Source organism: Polypterus senegalus, chromosome 1, assembly GCF_016835505.1.
Source record: "Polypterus senegalus isolate Bchr_013 chromosome 1, ASM1683550v1, whole genome shotgun sequence".
NCBI lineage: Eukaryota > Metazoa > Chordata > Cladistia > Polypteriformes > Polypteridae > Polypterus > Polypterus senegalus.
Genome location: NC_053154.1, coordinates 34,163,613 through 34,185,253, shown reverse-complemented (window position 1 = coordinate 34,185,253; position 21,641 = coordinate 34,163,613). Strand labels below are relative to the sequence as shown.

The following is a 21,641-nucleotide window of genomic DNA, read 5'->3' as shown; positions in this document are numbered from 1 at the left end:
AGCACACCTCATGGAAGAGCACGTTGATGTGCTATTGTTCCTTGCACACAAATTTGGAAGATACAAAGACATCGCAATTTATATACACAAAAATGCAATGTGGCCTGTATGCATTTATGCAAAGCCTTCAAGTGTGTTAGTGGTTTCTTTGTGTATTGCTTCTCTGAAGAACTGCTTACAAAAGGCCACATTAATGTTCTTTACTACACCAGTAACAGAATTTGTTTTCATCAATGTAAAAAAATCTTTTACTAGACTTAAACATCTTTACTTTTTGCTGTTTAACAAACTTTACTGTTATCTTTTACAGATTGCACTACTATTTAATGACTAAATCATCTATTATTTATTTCCATCAATATAAAGATTTTAATACATATAGAATTGCAATTTACTTAAATAAATCTTTTATTGAGATACACACTGTATTGGGTATTGAAAATGATATTGAATTTCAATACATTTCTTAGTTTTGTATCAGAGTTTAAAATCATGGTATCGTGACACCCCTGCCTATGACTGACACCTTAATCAGCTTGGGGTCACACAGTTCTCGAGGTTCTAAGGACAGACTAACTCTTTAATCTGCCCCTTCATCTTCTCTAATGGCAGCTTTTTCTCACCTACTCTCCCCTTTCCTCCTTCTTTTTGTCTGCTCTGGCTTTGTTCCCTCCTTCCTCTCCTATATATTGTACCTGCTTTATCCCTTTAAGTTGCTGTAGCACAGCACAATAGGTTTGTGGTGTAGGGATATTATAAATAAAAATGGTGCAGTTCTGTCCGTGGGTGTACGTGATGTACTGCTCATTACATTGTAGAATGCAGAGATGGGGTGAACAGCCAGGCAGCCAGATACTTATCACAAGTGTGACTTTGCCTGACTTTGTCTTTGACTGTCTGTTGCAGCTCACTATCACCTTATAGGAATGCCTTAAACCGGAGTTTTTGTGATCTTTACTTTAAACAAGAATTCTTTTTAGCCTTGTCGTTCCAAGCCAGAATATTTTTATGGCTCCTTTCCATAGAAGGGCACATTTGTGCATTTTTTGTATATTTTGGAAGATTAAATAGGTGCTTGTATGCCCTTGTAAGCCGAAGCCTACCAGTTGAGAGGAAAGTAAAGGTTATTCTGAGGCTGAGAACAATTCAGATAATCAGTGAGATGAAGGCTACACTGCCAAGATCTTGATACACTTTCTTTGTTTTTCAAGCCCATTAATAACCTTTAGGCCTACTTGTTTCTTTTCACATTATCAGAATTTTATTTATGTCAGTCCTTTAAATTGCTTGGTTTTATGTTACATTTAATATAATATGTGTATTGTTGTACACGAATGTTGTAAAGTATGCAATTGTCATATGTGCCTTACATGGGGACTGATTTAAAGGGTGCACAGGGGAAGGATCTTTTCCATCCTCAGACAGGAAACCACACCTCCAGACCCCACCCCTAGCCCCGCCTCTCTCAGCTGAGCCATCTTTAACATCAGCATGCCACGATTTGAAGACCAGCCTTAGAGGAAGGCACATCAGTGTGGCACAACTTTAGTGTTTTCTTTTTCTTTTGTTTTTTGCCCAACTTAAGGCAAAATCAATGCTTAATATTTACACTTTAGAATTTTTTGGCCTAAAACAGAGCGAAGTAGCTTCCATGATGTTTGTACAGATGCTGCTAAATAATAGTGTGGTATTCTACCTACTAAGATGATTTTAAATTAATTTTATTATTTTGAGCAGATAACACAACTAAATTAAATCATTTACATTTTTGGTAGAATGTGGAGTTGTGGTAAGTAAAACAAATAAAAGTAACAAAAGATGGAGTGAATACTTGGAGAAACTGTCAAATGAGGAATATCCAATGGTCATATTTGAATATGGAGTGCCAAATGAGGGTATAACAACAGGAATAAGTAGGGAAGAAGCCAAAAAGGCATTGGAAAGAATGAAAAATTGGAAGACAACTGGAGTACATGGGATACCAACTGAACTATGGAGGATCCCGTTGGAGAAAGGAATAGCTTATTATGGCAGGTGATGGCAAAGATCTTTTGAAAAGAGTAAGTGCCAGAGCAGTGGCGAAGAAGTGGAGTGATTGTACCTACATGCAGTATATGTAGAATTGTGACATCCAGGATTGTGAATCTTATTGAGGCATAAAGCTAATGTCACATGCGATGAAAATATAGGAAAGGATAAATGATCTAAAGCAGAGGAGAGAGATGATGTTAGGGAAAGAATTGATTGGATTTATGTCAGGAAAAGGCACAACAGATGCACTTTTTTGGAAATTTTTATGGAAAAATACAGAGAGGAACAGAAAGGACTTCACTTGGTATTGATAGATTTACAGAAGGTCAGTGACAAGAGTTCCCCTGGCAGAATATGGAGATGTAGAAGAGAGAAGGGGCTACCAGAGAAGTATGAAGGGATAGTTAAGAATATGTATGAGTGAGAAGAAGTGTAGGAATAACAGATGGATTTGAGTTAAGGTGGGTTACATCAGGGATCTTCATTAAGCCCATATCTGTTTACTCTAGTTATGGATGTTATTGCTAGGGGAATAGTACATCAGGCACCACAATGCATTGTGGATAATATTGTGAAATGTTGCACCTCTAAAGATATTATGGAAAGGAGACTACAGCACTGGGGAAGAGCTATAGAGGATAGAGAAAAAGGCAGAATATCTAAGATTTAAGAGACAAGAACAAGATGGGGAAGTTACTCTATAGGAAGCAAGGCCTAAAAGGGTGGAAACGTTCAAACATCTCGGATCAAGAATAGCAGTGAATGGAGTGCTAGATCTAGAAACAAACCAGGTTGGAAAAACAAGAAAAAAGTATCAGGAGTAAAAGGTAAAGTAACAGTAGCCAGACCAGCATTGTTGCATGGAAGAGAAACATGGGCCCTTAGAAGGTACATGAAAGGAAACTGGATACTTCAGAAATGAGGATGTTGTGATGGATGTGTGGAGAAACAAAGATGGATAAGGTTAGGAACAAGAGAAGCAGAGGCGCAGTGAAAGTTGGGGAAATCTGAAGGAAAATACAGGAATGAAGGTTAAAGTAGTAAGGACATGTCATAAGAAGAGAGGTAAACAATGTGAGGAGAAAAATCATGGATACAGAGGTGTCGGGATGGAAGAGAAAATGACCAAAGAGAAAGAGGATGGACTCTGTGAAGGGGGATCTAAGGAGAAATGGGGGTGCAAGGTGAAGAAGTACACAAGAAACAAGAGTGGAGGAGGCTGGTCCGATATACTGTAGAGACCCCACATGAAAGTGAGAAAAGCTATAGAAGAAGAAGAATGGCTACATCTACAGTATATGATAAAGAGAATAAAAACAATTACTTGTAGCCATATACCTGATGTGTCTACGAAGAATAATTACAGCAGTGGACGCACTTCTATCAAACAGTCATCTTCTCAACTCTTACAGCTTGGAAGTTTTTTTGAGTTCACAACAAAATGAAGCCATCAAATGTAGATTAATTATTGCTTCATCTCAGTCATGTTCTATCTAGGTTATGACAAATGTCTTCCGAGATTACTGTACATAGGTAAGAAGACACAAGTATCAAAGTTAGGTAGCTATTTAAGGTAAGGAAGGCAGAAGTTTCAATGTAGGAGTGTAACTCTAATTGTGGTGCTGGAGAGTGATGACGAGTTCCATGTTGATGAGAATGTGCAAGTAGGACGTTTACAGTACTCTGTTATTTGTGACAATAAGGACCCTTTAGACATATGGAAGAAAAATCTGTTTTAATACTGTGTGTTACTGGATTACAGTGCACAGATGGTCTATGCATTGCTTATCTTATCTTTTCCAAAATCAGTACATGTAAATATTTATTTCTGTTATATTCAAAAAAGAAAGTCACTGAAATAAAATTTATGGACTTTGTTTTATTAGCTTCTGTTTAAAAGAACTGGCATTCTGCCCAGTGTCGTTTCCTGGCTTGTGCACCCTTTTCTGCCAACTTGGCCGCTGGCCTTCTGTGACACTCTCATGGAAAACTCAGACACAAAAATAGACAACTTAAATACTCTTTAAAAGACTGCAGGTATTGTTATAAAACACTTTGAGTCATTTGATTATTATCCCATGATTATCTGAAGGAGCCAAAATAATTTCAACCATGCCTACTAGGCAGCCATGAGCCTAAATATGAGTACAATGTTCTTAAGGCAATAGCCAAATTAGACTTTCAATTTTTTCCCCAAAATGGATTCCACTGCAGTTTTCCTCACAAGTAACAGAGTGTCTTTGTTTCCTTCATTCGCAAAGTGAAATTCAACCCCCATGATAAAAATCAGCCCTGCTGCAGTTTCAAATATTCTACAGGAGTTGACAGAGCTAGTTTGTTGATCACGAGAGTTGACACAACTTAATTATGGGACCTCAATGAAATGCCATTAGAAAAAAAATATTAGAGTGACATGACTACTACATTTATGTACGAGCTGCTTGAGGCAAACACAGAAAAAAATCACTCATACAAATCTCAGTGTAAACAGAAGATACGCTCTGACTTGTACAATAACTGTCTTCATTAAGGGTGGTTAAGGAGCTAAAGGGCTGATCTGTGCAGCATGTGGTCCCAAATCAGGTGCCTGCCAATGAATAACTACATTCACTTTACGACTAAGAATGAACTGCTGGATACAAAAACGAGGCCATCTTATTAAAAATTCTGTCTCATTAAAAATTAACTAAAGCAGGTTATGAAAATGAATGGACAGATCTATTTATTATATAGTGCCTTTCACATCTATCTATCTATCTATCTATCTATCTATCTATCTATCTATCTATCTATTATATAGTGCATTTGCTATCTATCCACTTCCAACTTTTATATCTATTCTATCTTTTATCATACATGAGTGTCTACAGACTACCTTCCTTGCCACTCCAGGGTGAGAGGACATGCTGGTGCTAAATGTTTCTTTTCTTTCCAACACAGCTCTGATGAGAAGACCGCAGAGAACACCTATTATGTATATGTGAGAATTTAAGACTAAATATTACGACTATTTTATATTACCAAACAATATGTGATGTGCCTGCACTTTGGTATTAACGTGCATGTTTTTGCCGGAACTTGATATATGTATCTTTATTAGTGCATTGGTTTACTGTTTGTTTAATTGTAAAAACCCAACAACATCTAACTCCACCCACATTGCCCAGAGTTGGCCCCGCCCTTTCCCCCTCAGGAACCATAAAAACAAACAGTATTCATTTGAACCTGAACCTTCAATGAAGACAAAGCTCCTGCTGATGGACCCTTCCTTGTGTTTTGGCAAGGCTGACCCAAGCTCCTTTTTTTGTTCTCTAGGCACTGTTTGCTTATTTTGTTTTATTTATCAATTAAAATGGGTAGCCCAGATAGTGCCCTAAGCTTTCTTTTGGTGTCCTCAATCTTTTCTTCAGTTACCGTATCTATCTATCTATCTATCTATCTATCTATCTATCTATCTATCTATCTATCTATCTATCTATCTATCTATCTATCTATCTATCTATCTATCTATCTCTTTTTTCATTTATCCAAATACATGCAATATCTATATTCATTTTTCAAAAAATGGATGCTTTGTTGGTACAATGTTTGGCACTACCAACTCATAGCTTCAATTATGCAATCATTATCTGTTAGTAGTTTATACGTGTGATGTAGTGGTTAAGACTTTGGACTTCAAACCCAAATCCCACTACTGACACTGTGTGACCATAAGCAAGTCACTTCACCTGCCTGTGCTCCAACTGGAAAAACAAAAAAAAAAGGAACTGACTCTATGTGAAATGATGTAAGTCACCTTGGATGAAGGAGTCAGTCAAATAAATAAATGTATCTTTTATCTGTAATGCATGAAACATTTCACATCAGTCCATCTTGTTATCTCTTTAATATCTCCTGTATTATATAGTGTATCTTCTATCTGTTTATCTATCTACAGTGGTTTATATACTTTAAGCAATACTTTGTCAATATAGCTATCTGTTATGTAGTCCTTATATGCTTATTATAATGTTTTTACATTTCTTTTTCTATCTCATATATTGACAGCCTGGCCATTTTTACATCTGTTGTATAGTTTTTTATATTATTCTATCCCTTATATTTAGTGTGTTTCAAAAACACGTCTAATATATAGTGCATTGACTTACTGGTTACATTTCTTATGGTTTTCTAATTGGAGCACAGGCAGGTCAAGTGACTTACTCATGGTCACACAGTGTCAGAAGCAGGATTTGAGCCCACAATCTCAGGGTTTGAAGTCCAAAGCCTTAACCTCTACACCACATTGCCTGTTGTCCATTTTTCAATCTCATGTTGTGTATATACCTTATATATATTCTGGTTTGCAGTTAAAAGGCATGCAGGTTAGATGAATTCCATCTTATCCTGAGCAGGGTCATGGAGGAGCTGGAGCCAGTCCCAGCAAGCATAGGGCTTAAGGCAGGAACAATCCCTGGAGGAGGGCATATTGCCAAATACCATATTAAGAACTGGCCACCTGTGTCTTTACTCTGCATGGATTATAAAATCCCGTCTAAAGCCTTGGCCAATAGAAAGTGCTCAGTGTTGGAGAAAGTGGTATATCCGGACCAGAACTACTGCATACCTAATAAATCAATGATTAATAATATTTTTTTAATCTGATATATTATTGCCAAAGCAAACCTTTAGAATTTTAGAACAGTATTTATTTGAATAGTTCAAGAGAAAGCTTTCAATACAGTCAGCCACTCTGCAATGAAAGCATTTGGATTTAGGGAACAATTTATAAAGTTCATCCTGCTGTTATATAGTGACATGTCTGGTATAGTCGAGCTCAGTGGTGGTTTGTGTGCTTTTTTCAGCCTCTGAAGAGACATCAAACAGGGCTGCTGATTATCAGGGATGCTGTACACCGTTCGCCTTGGAGCCATGGTTTGGTGAATTTCCAGAAAGTGCTGACTGGTCTCTCCATACCTCACTGTGGTGGGAATTTGGGAGAAGTCAATGTCTACTCAGGTGATATTGTTGCTTTTATTTCAAATCAAGAGGACATTGATAAACTTACTGATTTTCAACATCAATAGGAAGAGACATCAAATGCAAAAATCAACTGAACTAAAAGCAGTGCATTATTAGTTGAAAACTGGGCCGGATACAAGCCACTGCATCTATAATGGGGTCTGCAATGGAGCACAGGAGGGCAGCTTCACATAGATCAGTACATCCAGAAGAACTGAGATGGACTATTGAAGAAAGTGACAACTCGGCTGGCCAGATGGAAGTTGATACTACCTGAGATATCATACGCATGTTAGTGATTAATAATCTAGTGATGTCCAATCTGTGGTACCAGTGTAAGAGTCTGAAGACTCTGCCATAATTTATCCAGAAGATTCAAGAGGCTGTCATCTTTTTTTTTGGGGCGGTCTTCACTGGCTGAAGAGGAGTGTGCTCCTCATGGTGGGCAGGAGATTATAGACATCGAACACAGAATTCAGTCAGACTGTGTTCCTTCAATTATTGCAAAAACTGTTATATTCCCTGGAGCAGGAGGCCTGGATGAATTTAGCACTGCTCTTTTTTAACCAAATAGGACAGATGAGGCTGACATGGTGTCATCTAGAGGGGATTGGGCCTTTACAAGTGCCTGACTCTTATAAGTGGCTAATGTTATCGATTCGAGGAGATTGTGATGACATTTCTTTGTTTTGGATTCTGAATGAGCCTATTTTATTTAATCTGAATATCAGGACAGTATTCAATCTTAGTAGGAATAAGAATACGATCCAAATAAGACATTTAATCGATTGGGACAGAGAAAAATGAAGAGATGGCATCAGCAGACATGGGTGTGCATTCAGTACAAGGCCATCTTCAAAGACCATATAAAGCCACCTGAAGACCCAGGCCTTCAGTACACTTGTGGTGTCTCCAGCAGGAGATGGGTGAGTTTCAATAAAAGATCTGACAGACTTGCACAATCACAAGAGATCAGCTTAACAAGATCAGTGTGATTGCGAAACATCAAAGTCAGCTGAAAACACTGAGGGATGTCACGCCTTGGACGAAGAAGACCGGTGTTACTGAAGGAAAACTGTCCAGTCTGGAGGGCGCTTTATAGACCATCATAGACCAGCAGGATATTGTAGGAGTGCAGGATATTGTATGGTATAGTACTGGTGACCTCCTTCTTATCTATACTAATAAAAGGCAAAGGCCTCACTGACTGACTGACTGACTCACTCACTCACTCACTCATCACTAATTCTCCAACTTCCCGTGTAGGTAGAAGGCTGAAATTTGGCAGTCTCATTCATTACAGCTTACTTACAAAAGTTGGGCAGGTTTCATTTCGAAATTATACGCGTAATGGACATAACTGGAACCTATTTTTCTCCACATACTGTAATGGACTTTAGCTCGATGGCCGTGGGGGCGTAGCTGCGTCTCACATCATCACGCCTCCCATATAATGACGTCAATTGACTGTGAACGCAGTACGTAGAAAAGTAGGAAGAGCTCCCAAAGAGCGCTGAACAAAAACGCATACAAGCTTATTCATAAGTGCAGCTACTGCGGAAACAAAGCACGGTGTAAACCGTAAGTTTAAATGAAGTTTATGGGCACGCTCCCGCTGCCGTTTGTCATGCCTTCGTCGAATACTTTTTTAGCGAGATACAAGTTTAATGAGAAGACACGAGGTATACACGAGACTTTGGATCACTTTGTAAAGGAGTTAAAATTGTTGTAGCGAGAAACTTTTAAGTGCCGGGTCTTAGCTAACATTAAATGAAGCCGTGGACATTGCAACATCACACAAGAGAGCAGCTCACGTGAACTAACTAAACGCAGTACGAGTGATCACTTCCATGCATCAAACCTGTTCAAAAAACTCATTACAGTGAACCCTCGTTTATCACGGTTAATCCGTTTCAGACTCTACCGTGATAAATGAATTTTCGCGAAGTAGGATTCTTTATTTATTAATCGAATATTTTCGCAGTTAAGAGTATAGAAAACCGGTTTACGACCTTCTAAATACGTTTTTAACATTATTAGAGCCCTCTAGACATGAAATAACACCCTTTAGTCACCATTACACTCGTATTACCCAATATATTAGACAAAATAAGAGAAAATAAGACATATTAGACGTTACAAATATCATATTACTAGGCGCACTCGCCTTTTAAGGCGACCGACTTTTATCCTCAATTTTTGTGCACTCCATGTTTACATTAGGCATGTAAGTGTAGGGAATTAGAACTTCAAAGTGCCCATTCATAACATCTCCCGAAAACCTAAGTATTTTTTTATCCCCTCAAGTGCCTGTCCAAAGTCGTATAATGTCAGCCCGAATCTGTACCGCTAAAGACGGAGTTTCATGCACTAAATAAGCTATAGATGAGAATAAGCAAGCACCATCTCCCCTGATATTTACTACGCGGTAAGGCATTTGTACTCCATCAACATGAATTATTTCCAGAGACATAATTTTGTCTATTTTTCCAGCGCATCACACACAAAAGCAAGGGAACGATGGGAGCACCAGAACTCTGCACACATCGTGTCGCTTTGTACTTCAAGCCGCAAGAAGTAAATCTGTAATAAGAGGAATACCGCTACGCTTTGCACTCACGGGACGGACGGACAATCCCGAACACTTTTATATAGTAGATTATTGTACTGTACATTTAATTGCACACAAACACACACAGTTCTTACACACAACACAGCAGGTGCGTTGTTGTCTTCTTCCGCTGAAGGAGTACTAGGAGTAGGCAGTGGGTATCTGGGTGTGAGGCTGAAGAACATCTTGATAGGCAGTTGCTGGCGCTATCTTTTCATATGCGTGAGGAGGCTTTTGTAGGGTATTGCCATCTTTAATCATACCCAAAAGTTTCACCTTCTCCTGGATAGTAAGCATCTTCCTCCGGCGCTTAGTTTTATTGTCAGAAGGCTTAGAAAAAGCAGCACGTTTAGGAGCCATCGTAGGGCTTATATAAAAGTTCTCAGAAAGCGCATGCGTAGTGACGTAAGCGTTTATAAGAAAAAAAATTGTGATAGAGTGAAGCCGCGAAAGTTCAAGCATGATATAGCGAGGGATCACTGTACACAATTGACAAGGTAGGAAAAGAATATGCTCCGAGCTGAGCTCTACGGCTAACGCGGTCTTGCGTAGGCAACTTTGTCACGCTGCCACCAAATACTCACAGAAAAATCCACAAGTTAATACACACGCTGTCTCTAGAGTTTCTCCACACTCAATGTATTCCTCGCATCACTGTTATACCCTCTGATCTCACATTTCAATTAAGATGCCTCCAATTTCCAGTAAGGCTCTGCTGCACGATAACAAGTAATACATCTCAGGGACAGACGCTACAAAAAGTCTGCCATTGATTTCAGGCAAGATTGTTTTTCTCCTGGACAACTATATGTTGGATTCTCAAGAGTGAGCTCTCACAGCTTCGTCATATTACAACCGGACTGCTGAACTGACAACGTGCTATATAAAGAGAACTATAACAATCGTAATAAACGAACAATAAACCAGCGGAGAACCCATGGATTAAATAAAAAGGCAGCTTTCTTGGCGAAGCAAGGGAAAACGATGGCTTTATATGTCATTTGTTTAGAAAGCTGTGTAAAGGCTGCTTCACAAAAAACCAGCGGAGCGCCTTATATGAGCAGGCAGTCAGCTAAAGAGGGGAATCAATAAATAACTATAATTGTAATAAATGAACAGAAAATAGCGTGCAAGCCGCGGATTAAATAAAGGAGATGGGTACCTAAACAGTACAGTTAGTCTCAAATAGCTACACAATAACTATAGCAATCGTATTAAACGAACAATAAAACAGTACAGAACCGCGAAGCAAGGAGAAACGATGGCCTCGTATGGCGTTCGTTTATAAAGCAGCGGAGAAGCTGTGTGAAGGCTGCTACACAAAAAAATAGCAGAGCGCCACACTCTGAATGTATTCCTCAAATCACCGTTATACCCTTTGATCTCCCATTTCAATTCAAATGCCTCCAATTTCCAGTAAGGCTCTGCTTTGCGATGACAATTATTAAATCTCAGGGACAGACCCTACAAAAGGTTGCCATTGATTTGAGGCAACATTGCTTTTCTCCTGGACAAAACTATACATTGCATTCTCAAGAGTAATCTCAGTGCACAGCTTGGTCATATTACAACTGGAGTGCTGAACTGACAAAGTGGTATACAAAGGTCGCTGCAAAGCGCGGGGATTTTGCTATATACAATACACATATACAATGTATGTGTGTTTATATATATATGTAGATATGTATATATATTGATTCCATCTCAGGCGAATCGCCAAACTCAAGCATATTCAGTCTAACCACCTCCTGGAATCAGTAATCCATGCATTCATTACGTCCCGGCTCGACTACTCAAATTCCTGCCTTTATGGTATCAGTAAAGCCACTCTTTCTAGACTCCAACTGGCTCAAAATGCGGCTGCAAGGCTTCTAACTGGAAGTAGCAGAAGCCAACACATTACACCAATTTTAAAAACCCTACACTGGCTGCCGATTTGATTCAGAATCAATTTTAAGATACTCCTCTTAACCTATAAGGCACTAAACGGTCTAGCCCTGCCTATTTGAGTGTCTTGCTCCATCGTCACAATCCTCTTCGTGTTCTTAGATCTGCAGATCAGCTGCTCCTAACCGTTCCCAAGGCACATTTTAAAGCTCGTGGTGAAAGGGCTTTTTCTGTCTGTGCACCCAGGCTCTGGAACTCCCTGCCCTTAGTGGTTAGGCAAGCCGCCTCAGTCGCCACATTTAAATCTCGCCTAAATACGCACTTCTTCACATTGGCTTTTAATTCTTAACCTGTCTCATTTCCACTTGCTTCTTCCTATTTCTCAATTTTATTGGGTCCTCTGACCTGTTTTTAGTATCTTTGTTTTTTTAATTCTTTCTTAATGTTTGTTTTTAATATTTTGTTTTTAGTCCTGCTTCTTTTTTAACTGTACAGCGCTTTGGTCAGTTGTAATGCTGTGCTTTTAAGCGCTCAACAAATAAAATGGTATGGTATGTGTGTATATATGTGGATATGTATATATATGTAGATCTGTATATATATGTTTATATATGTGTCTGTGTATATATATATATATATGTGTGTGTCTTTATGTATGTATGTTTGCGTATATATATATATGTATGTGTGTGTGTATATATATATAGATATGTGTATATGTAGATATGTATATTTGTATATGTACTGTATATATGTTTATATATTTGTGTGTCTCTGTGTGTGTGTCTGTGTGTGTATATATATATATACAGTATATGACAGCAACACGCATAGCAGTGACAAAACAATTACATTGACAATCATGTTACGTTATTATTACAATGTTTCCTTTTCTTTTTCATAACTTCTTTAACACACTATTTCTCCGCTGCGAAGCGCGGGTATTTTGCTAGTCAATTATATGTCCCGGGGTTTGAGATACCTGTCCTTTCTGTGGATTAAGAGAAACTGTGCTTCACTGTGAAAGCTTCAGATCTGACGTTAGAATGAAAAAAGGGCTGTCTGAGGGCCTGAGGGTTGCTTATAATGGGATGGTGTTTGTGTTTGGGATGAAGAGCACAAAAAAGAACAAGTGGTCAGCTTATTTTACAACTGTCAAAACTGGGAATTTGTAAAACTTAGAAAAATAAAGCTATGGGAGCTGGCTCTACAGATTACATTATACTACAACCCCAGACAAGAAAAGATGGGGACAGTATGAGAAATGTAAATAAAAAAAAACTGCAGTGATTCTTACATTTTACTTTGATTTTTATTTCATTGCAGACCGTGTGAACCCAAGATATTTCATGTTTTGTCTGGTTGACTTCATTTCACTTGTTAATGCACATCCATTCCTGCATTTCAAGCCTGCAATGCATTCAAAAAGAAGTTTGGAGGGGCAAATTAGGGCCGGTAAAGAGGTAAAATAATTCAATAAGGATATGACTTCAAATAGGTGATTGTAATCAGGATTTGGTACAAATGTGGAATTCATGAAAGGCTTTAAGATGGGCAGAGAATCTCCAGTTTGTCAACAGAAACATGAGAAAATGATTGAAAAGTTTAAAGACAATGTTCGTCAAAGGAAAATTGGAAGGGTTTGCCTATTTCTCCCTCTACAGTGCATAGTATCATTAAATGATTCAAAGAATTTGGAGATGCACGCCTAAATTGAACAGCCGTAATCTACGATCCCTTAGACGGCAGGCACTGCATCAAGAACCAGCACTCAATCAGCTGATAGAAGCACATGGGCAAGGTCTGACTACTGTGACAAAGCTTTGAAAAGCACTACAATATGGAGTTACATTCACAAATGGCACTTCAAACTTTACTGTGCAAAAAAGAAGCCTTATGTTAACCATGTCCAGTATCTGAGTCAAATTCTCTGAGCTTGGAGGCGTCTGGGATAGAACACCGCACACTGGAAAACGTTTATTGTTGTCAGACGAATCAGTATTCCTGATCTTTTTTGGACAAAATGGGTGTCATGTACTCTGGACCAAAGACGAAAGGACCATCCAGACTGGTTATCAGCAACACATCCAAAAGCCTTCACAGTCTGCCATGGTATGGTGTTGTCAGTGCCCTTGGCAAAAGTGATTTATACTTCTGTGATGGCAGCGTTAATGCAGAAAAGTACACTGAGATTTTAGAGCAACAAATGCTGCCTTCAAGACGACATCCAAGGATATCCATGTGTTTTTCAACAAGACGATGCAAAACCACATTCTGCAGACGTTACAAAGGCATGACCACAGAAGACGAGGGCACGGGTACTGGACTGGCCTGCCTGCAGTCTTCACTTGTCCTCAATAGAGAACGTGTGGAGAATTTTGAAATGAAAAATGCAACAATGACAACCCTGTACTGCTGCACATCTTAAGAAGTGTTTGCCGGAAGAATAGGATAAAATAACACCTGAAACGCTTCATCAATTGGTGTCCTTAATGCGAAAAGTCTCTTAGGTGTTGTGAGAAGGAATGGCGACATTACAAAGCGGTGATTACTTTACCGTCCCAACTTGTTTTGGAATGCGTTGCAGGCGTGAAATGCATGAATGGATGTGTATTAAGAAATGAAATGAAGTTGACTGACAAAACATGAAATAAGTGTATCCTGGGTTCATACTTACTCAAAGTAAATTTAAGAATGCTGTTTTTTTTTTTATTTGTATTTTCCATATTGTCACAGCTTTTTCCGATTTGGGATTGTATTTAAAATGACATGTGAGAGCAGGACTGGAGTGGATTTGAATTTGCATCTCTCTACACAGAATCTTGTACAGTTTTAGGATAAGTGGTGTGTGAATAGTGTACTCTGTAAATATGAAAAGGATGAACTGAAATTGGCGGCACGGTGGCGCAGTGGATAGCGCTGCTGCCTCGCAGTAAGGAGACCTCCCTGCGTGGAGTTTGCATGTTCTCCCCGTGTCTGCGTGGGTTTCCTCTGGGTGCTCAGGTTTCCTCCCACAGTCCAAGGACATGCAGGTTAGGTGAATTGGCGATCCTAAATTGTCCATAGTGTGTGCTTGGTGTGTGTGTGTGTCCTGCGGTGGGCTGGCCAGTATTTGTTCCCTGCCTTGTACCCTATGTTGACCCCTGTGACCCTGTAGTTAGGATATAGCGGGTTGGATAATGGATGGACGGGCGGATGAACTGCAATTTGTATTCTAATCTGATCGTATTTATGACAGAAATCAATAGGGAATTCTAAGGGGTGAGTGGGATTGGGGACCGGAGAGCTCAAACGGGAGAGGTTTTAGGGTTTGAGTGGGTATTTATATAATGAATAAAGGACAGAATGAGATCGTTTGGAACTCCTCATTGTTTACGTATTAATAATTTTAAAACTTTGTGGTTTTAATGAATTTCATTACAAGTTTAATAAAGTTTGGCTTTAAATGTGATGGATATTTCTGTTTATCTCTCTGTGTGGGAGGAAACTAGAAGATACTGAGACCTCCCACGCATGAATTGGCTGAGGTCTAAACCAAGGTCACTTGGCCACACGGAGAAACATTTCCAACCGCAGTGCCATTGGGATGCATACTTTTAACGAAAGATAACATTACCAGGATATAATTGGCTCATTTCTCCTTAAAACCTGAGTGCAACGGAGAAAAGCAGGAAATGAAGAAACGACTTCTCTTTAAAAGGTTACACTTTTTGACAATGCGACAGGAAATCCAGAGATCTGTCCCATTGTTCGTAAAATTAGTGCTGCTATAACAGATCATAATCTGGTTGACACGCTGGCCAGTTTAGAGCTGCCAGTCAAGCTAACAACGAGGCGCTGGGCTCTGGGAGGAAACTGGAGTTGCCTGGTGGGGGGCCGAGACAAATGCAAGAGGAACGTGCAGCGCCTGGCAGGCTGTGTGGCTTGGTAGTTAAGGCAATGGACCTTAGAGTCGAAGGCACTGATTAAGAGAGTGACAGTAATTAGAAAAACTTGATTAATCCCGAAGGAAATGACTTATGTTACAACAATACAAATAGACAAAGGCACAAGCAACATGAAGAGCAAATATCAAAATAAACTTCTGTAAATCCTCATTCAGTATGCTCTACAAGTATGCTGTGAATTAAATATACGGCACACTGTACATCTAAGCCTTTTACAAAATCCCTAGTTTACTAAACAGTAATAGCACACTGAGCAGGAAGTATTTCACGTAACAACATTGCATATATAAGTGAAATATCGCACATTCTGTTATTCACATGAGAAGCAACAGACAAGTTATTGCACATCTAAGCAGCTGAAAAATGCTCTGAGAAATCCATTAAGGAAAGAGGGAGCAGCTTATTGTGTGGATGAGTGACTGGAAGAGGAGTTTGGTTCTTTTTTTCTTTTTGTGTTCGCCTTACACAGTTTATTGTATTAGGAATATGTTAGTTAGTTTTCGCATACCACTTGGGGTCACAGCACAGGGTCTGGAGCAAGTTTAGGTTATGGGCCTTGCTCAAGGGCCCAGCAGAGTAGGATCTCTTTTGGCAGTAAAGGGAATTTGAACCAACAAACTTCAGGATACCAGCACAGATCCTTAGCCTCAGAGTCTAATGGCGAGGAAGGATTTTCTGTGACGTTCAGTGGAGCACTTTATGCTGGTCAGTCTACTGCTGAAAACGCTCCTCTGTCCAACCACAGCACTATGAAGTGTGTGATGAGCACTTTCAATAATAGATTGAAGTCTACGCAACATTCTCCGATCTGCCACAGTTTCTAAGCTGTCCAGCTTCTCTCCTACCACCGAGCCAGCCTTCTGAATCAGTTTGTTTAGCCTCATAATGTCTGTTACTTTCATGTTGCCCCGCCAGCACGCCTCAGCGAGAAAGACAGCACTGGCAACCACACACTCATAAAACATAACCAGCATAGTGTTACAGACCCAAAAAGATCTGAGTCTTTGTAGGAAATACAGCCTGCTTTGACCCTTCTTATAAATGGCCAGTGAGTTCTTAGACCAGCCTAACTTACTGTTCATATGCACCCCCAGATACTTGCAGTCCTGAATGGTCTCCACATCCACACCCTTAATAGAAAGGGGAGTAACTGGAGATTGCGATCTTCTCAAATCCACTACAGGTTGTATAGTTTTACTTATGTTGACCTGCAGCTGATTCAGCTCACACCACTCAACTAAACTGCCCACTACCCTCCTACAGTATATTCCATCTTGTCCCCATGCCTGAAACTTCCCACTATTGCCGAGTCATCAGAATATTTCTGCACATAGCAGCCCTCTGTGTTATTATAACGTAACAGTGACAGAACCGTCCCTGGTGGAGTACCAGTGCTTACACAGCACACCGTCAGACACACAGCCCTTTAGCCGCACATACTGTGGTCTCCCCGTCAGACAGTCCATGGTCCACGAAACGAGAGGAGCTTCCACCTGCATTGCTGAGAGCTTACTTCCCAGTCTGGCTGGCTGGGCACATGAGAAATCAAAGAACATAATCCTAAGAACTAAGGAAGTCGCTTGAGCTGTATGCATATCAGGTGTAAAATAAAGAATAGAGCTTATACAGAAGAGTCGCATTACAGAAAGGTAACAAAACCTCTTTGTTCTGTTTTGCACAATGCTGGATGTTCTACATTGCTACTGTGGCAAGGAAACCTCCCATTTGGGGCTCAGCCGAGTTCCACCTAACTATCTATTATATAGTGCCTTTACCATCTGTCTATCCATCTATTATATAGTGCTTTTATCATCTATCTATATATCTATTATATACTGCCTTTACCATCTATCTATTTTCTACAGGGGTGCCCAATGCATCGATCGCGATCAAGGTAGTGCAGGTAGATCACGTTGTATTCAAAAACAATTTTTTTAAATGTTAGTCTATCATATATCCTCCCTATGGCATTTGCCACTTGACTGACATTCAGTGCGGCCAGTCTGAGATCTCTTCTCTTCTAACACACTGGTCATCCCACATGCATGATCAAACACGCGAGCTACTGCAAAACTCCGGCTGTGATCTAGTTAGCCTTCCAATTTATATCGAGTAAATTCGGGTATGGGCTGGATGTGGAATTGGAAGAGGATTTTTTTTCTCACAATGTCACAAGCGAAGTGCGTTTGTCTGACATCCGAGGTTCAATCGCCAATGAAGGGTGCAGTGGAGTGTGTACGCCTGATGAGCCCAAAATAGGGCGAAACACGTGTCGCGTACTCTTTGCATTATTTGACAGTCAACTATGTAACATTCTATGATCTGCTTATCGCAACTGAGAGGGCACCCGTGGCGGATGTTCGCTGACTTGCAGACCAACCACACGCGTTACCTGGTATGCTATGTATGCATGTATATATAATACCATTTTTAATGTAGGTAGATCATTTTGACCTGGTCATTTTAAATTTTATATGGTGCCTTTACCATCTATCTATCTATCTATCTATCTATCTATCTATCTATCTATCTATCTATCTATCTATCTATCTTATAGTGCCTTTTCTATCTATCTATCTATCTATCTATCTATCTATCTATCTATCTATCTATCTATCTATCTATCTATCTATCTATCTATCTGTCATATAGTGCCTTTCCTATCTATCTATCTATCTATCTATCTATCTATCTATCTATCTATCTATCTATCTATCTATCTATCTATCTATAGTGCCTTATCTATCTATCTATCTATGCTATCTATCTATCTATCTATCTATCTATCTATCTATATAGTGCCTTTTCTATCTATCTATCTATCTATCTATCTATCTATCTATCTATCTATCTATCTATCTATCTATCTATCTGTCATATAGTGCCTTTTCTATCTATCTATCTATCTATCTATCTATCTATCTATCTATCTATCTATCTATCTATCTATCTATCTATCTATCTTATACCAACATTCCCAGCCCACTTAATTAAATTTAAGATTCCAGGGGGCAAGAGCCTCTCATACCATAAAGAGATAACCCAAGGCAGGTTGGCAGATCACCACTGGGCACTGCCATACTTACACACTTAACATTGAGGGACATTTAAATTAACAGACATGCCATTGTGGAGGTGGAAGGAAAAGTTACAAGAACGAAGAAAGAACATGCAAACTCCAGAACGACAAACAGCAGGCACCAGGTCTGAGCCCAGTCTTTGTAAAGCAGGGGTTGCTATCTGCTCCACCACTTTGCTACTCAAAGGCTTTTTGTCTGTGTGCTGCTCTACCACAACACCTGCAGTTAAGGTCATTTATTTCAATTCAAAGAATCTTTATCTCTTCTTCTACCAAGCAATCAGTCAATCAATAATGCATCATGTTATGTAAATATTGCTAATTATTTGGCTGACACTATTATCCAAGGCAACTTACAACATTTTAGACACAACTGGTAGCTTTTTTTTTTTTGTTTTTTTCCAATCGGAGCACAGCCAAGTGAAGAGACTTGCTCCTGTCACACCGTGTCAATATCAGGATTTGAATCCACAACCTCAGGGTTTAAACTCCAAAGGCTTAAGCACAGTCAGTCACTCCTTTCATAATCAGTGTCAACAAAATCAAGCCTAACAATACATCCAGAGCACTGTCCTGTGTGAAGAGTAAAGTGACAAGGAGCAGGCATGAGAACGTGTAAGGACTTTGTCACACGTGATGGACGTCCTTCTCAGTCATTGTGAGAGCTGATGAAAAGCGGCTCTTCATCTGGGATTGAAAAGCTGACATTCAAACCAGTCCTATAAACAGGAACTGAGATGGCGGTCCTCAAAGCAGAGAAAGGTTTATATGTGCAAAGCAGCCAGCTCAAGTCTCAAGTGGAATCATCTTGGAAACTTTGGAACATTGACATAAGACCACTGTAGCCAAGTAAATCAAGGCACTATACACACAAGGTGTCGAGGCTCAGCCAGAGCTCTCTTCTGTTAAGGCTTCATATTGCAAAGTCCATTAAAGAAAATGCAATGATACAAACAAAAAACCTGTTTTTTATATAGTGCCTTTTAACAATGAGATGCCATCGGTAAGACTTTACACTTACAGAGGTACACTGCAAATGGCCACTCATGTATCTCACAATTAGAACACAGGCACATTAACACACCGTGGGCTGGGGGGAGAGATGGCTAAATCAGCACTGAAGACTTATAGAAGATCAATCAAGAAAAGAAGTCACAGAAAAGAACAACTTCGTCTTTGAGAAGGAAATCGAGAGGTGTCCTCAAAACTCTGGAGCCATCTTAACACAAGTGAGAGTGCGACAGATGAGACACCTGTCACCACAATCAGAAGAAGAGCGTGAAAGAGCGAACAAGTCTGTGCAGTGTGAACGTGCTTCAGGTGAGGATTAAGACACAAAGAATGACTGTGACCTTTAACAGTGACAGGTAGACTGAGGGGAAAGAAAGAAAGACACCTGCATCTATCTATCTATCTATCTATCTATCTATCTATCTATCTATCTATCTATCTATCTATCTATCTATCTATCTATCTATCTATTTTATGCATAACGATTTGCAGGTTTGATTCATAAGGTGTGTGCCATGATGGCCTGGCATCCCATCCTGGATGTGCACCGGCCAGCAGACACTCTTGCTCTGTGCAGCTCCGTAATGACTCATAAAACAAATGCTGCTTGATGTTCTGTATTATTGGCAGAAGCATACAAATTCAAACAAGCAGACCATCTCTATTCAATGAAGCACTAAAACGCACTTTCACTTTTATCGTATTTTCCATTTTTGTCTATATAGAAAAACAAGAGGTGAAACACTTGGCATATTTTTCTCTTAAAAAAGGAAGCAGATTCTCTGCTAGAAGACAAGTTCTGACACACACCTCAGAACAGAATGAAAGAAACATCCATCAAAACACAAGCAGCTTCTCAGCAAAACCCCCGTGATTACGGAAACAAGTTAAACATTGGAAAAATGATGGTATGGGTGGAAAGAGGATCATAGGGCCCCTGGAAAAGTGGGGACTGTGTTTTGTTAGCAAAACAGAAACATACATTAGCATCAGAAACATTGTGGGCCCCTATGCTCCTGGGGCCCTCAGCCGGTGCCCGTTGTGCACATTCTCTAGGACGGAAATAGAAAAAGTGTTTATATTTTCACTTTTCCCAATATAGCATTAACGCAGGCTCTACTAGAAAAAAAATACATTTTCTTTTGGTGGAGCCTAAAAAGTCGCCGCACCCACCACACGATAAACCACCTCAGGAGCCCAAATTAGGACCCGAGCGCAGGCGTGCAACGGGTGACACCTCAGCGCCACGCTCGTTAGTAATGTCCAGGAATCAGTGAGGGTCTCATGAGGAGCGCGAATCAGCGCTCAAGAGCAAATTACCGAAGTGCACAAAGATCTTCGGTCTAAAGAATGTTATGAAAAACATCATAAGGTGGCATGTCTTCGACAGACTGGCAGCCACAGACAGACAGCTTTATGAAGCACACCAGCAAAGAGCGGCTCGGTTCCAATCTGTTGGCTCGGTTCGGCGGCGCAGAGCGCACTCGTCGTGTCTCGTAACAAGCGACCAAATGATCAAAAGTTAAAAATCACAATAATAATCACAACCGGCAGGAAAAGGAAACGAATAGCACTTACTGCACATCTTATCTCACGCCGGGTCTTTCCTGTTCTTTTCCGCGCGCTCCTTTTCTGTAAGGTGAACACAATTTTGCGATCCTCCGTGGCGACGCTTTAGTCATAAACTAGCAGAACTGGTCGGGCTGACGGCTGAGGCACATCTGTACATCCAATTAAGCGAGGTGTCATTTTTCAGGATGAACTACGTTTTCGGATCTGAAATGAGTTCCTCATCAGCCCACACCCACCCACCCATCTAGGTAGCTGTGCTGTCATCTGTAATTTTAGCTCTGGCGGGCGCGCAAGCTGCTGCGGCGGCGCACTCGGAGGGTGTGGGAGGCACAAAAATGTCCAAAAACTCCGCAGCGGAGCCGTGCTGTTGCATAAGAAGAGAAGTGGCACACCCTGTTGATAGAGTGCAAGAGTTCGCTCATCTAGGGCTTCTTTTTTCTTTCTTTTTTTTTTTTTTTGTTACGGCTGCTTGTTTTCCGCGTTTAAAGCTTGGAAAGAGCGG

General features: G+C 40.0%; 1 protein-coding gene across 1 annotated transcript in view; it reads right to left on the bottom strand.

Annotated features, from left to right (window-relative positions):
• Positions 1 to 21,394, bottom strand: part of LOC120524043 (adenylate cyclase type 2-like) — a 191,248-nt gene extending 169,854 nt beyond the window's left edge. Inside the window, exon 1 of the mRNA XM_039745868.1 lies at positions 21,146 to 21,394. The gene's annotated coding sequence lies outside the window, so the exon portion shown is untranslated. The remainder of the gene's footprint in view (positions 1 to 21,145) is intronic.
• Between the last annotated feature and the right edge of the window lie 247 nt (positions 21,395 to 21,641).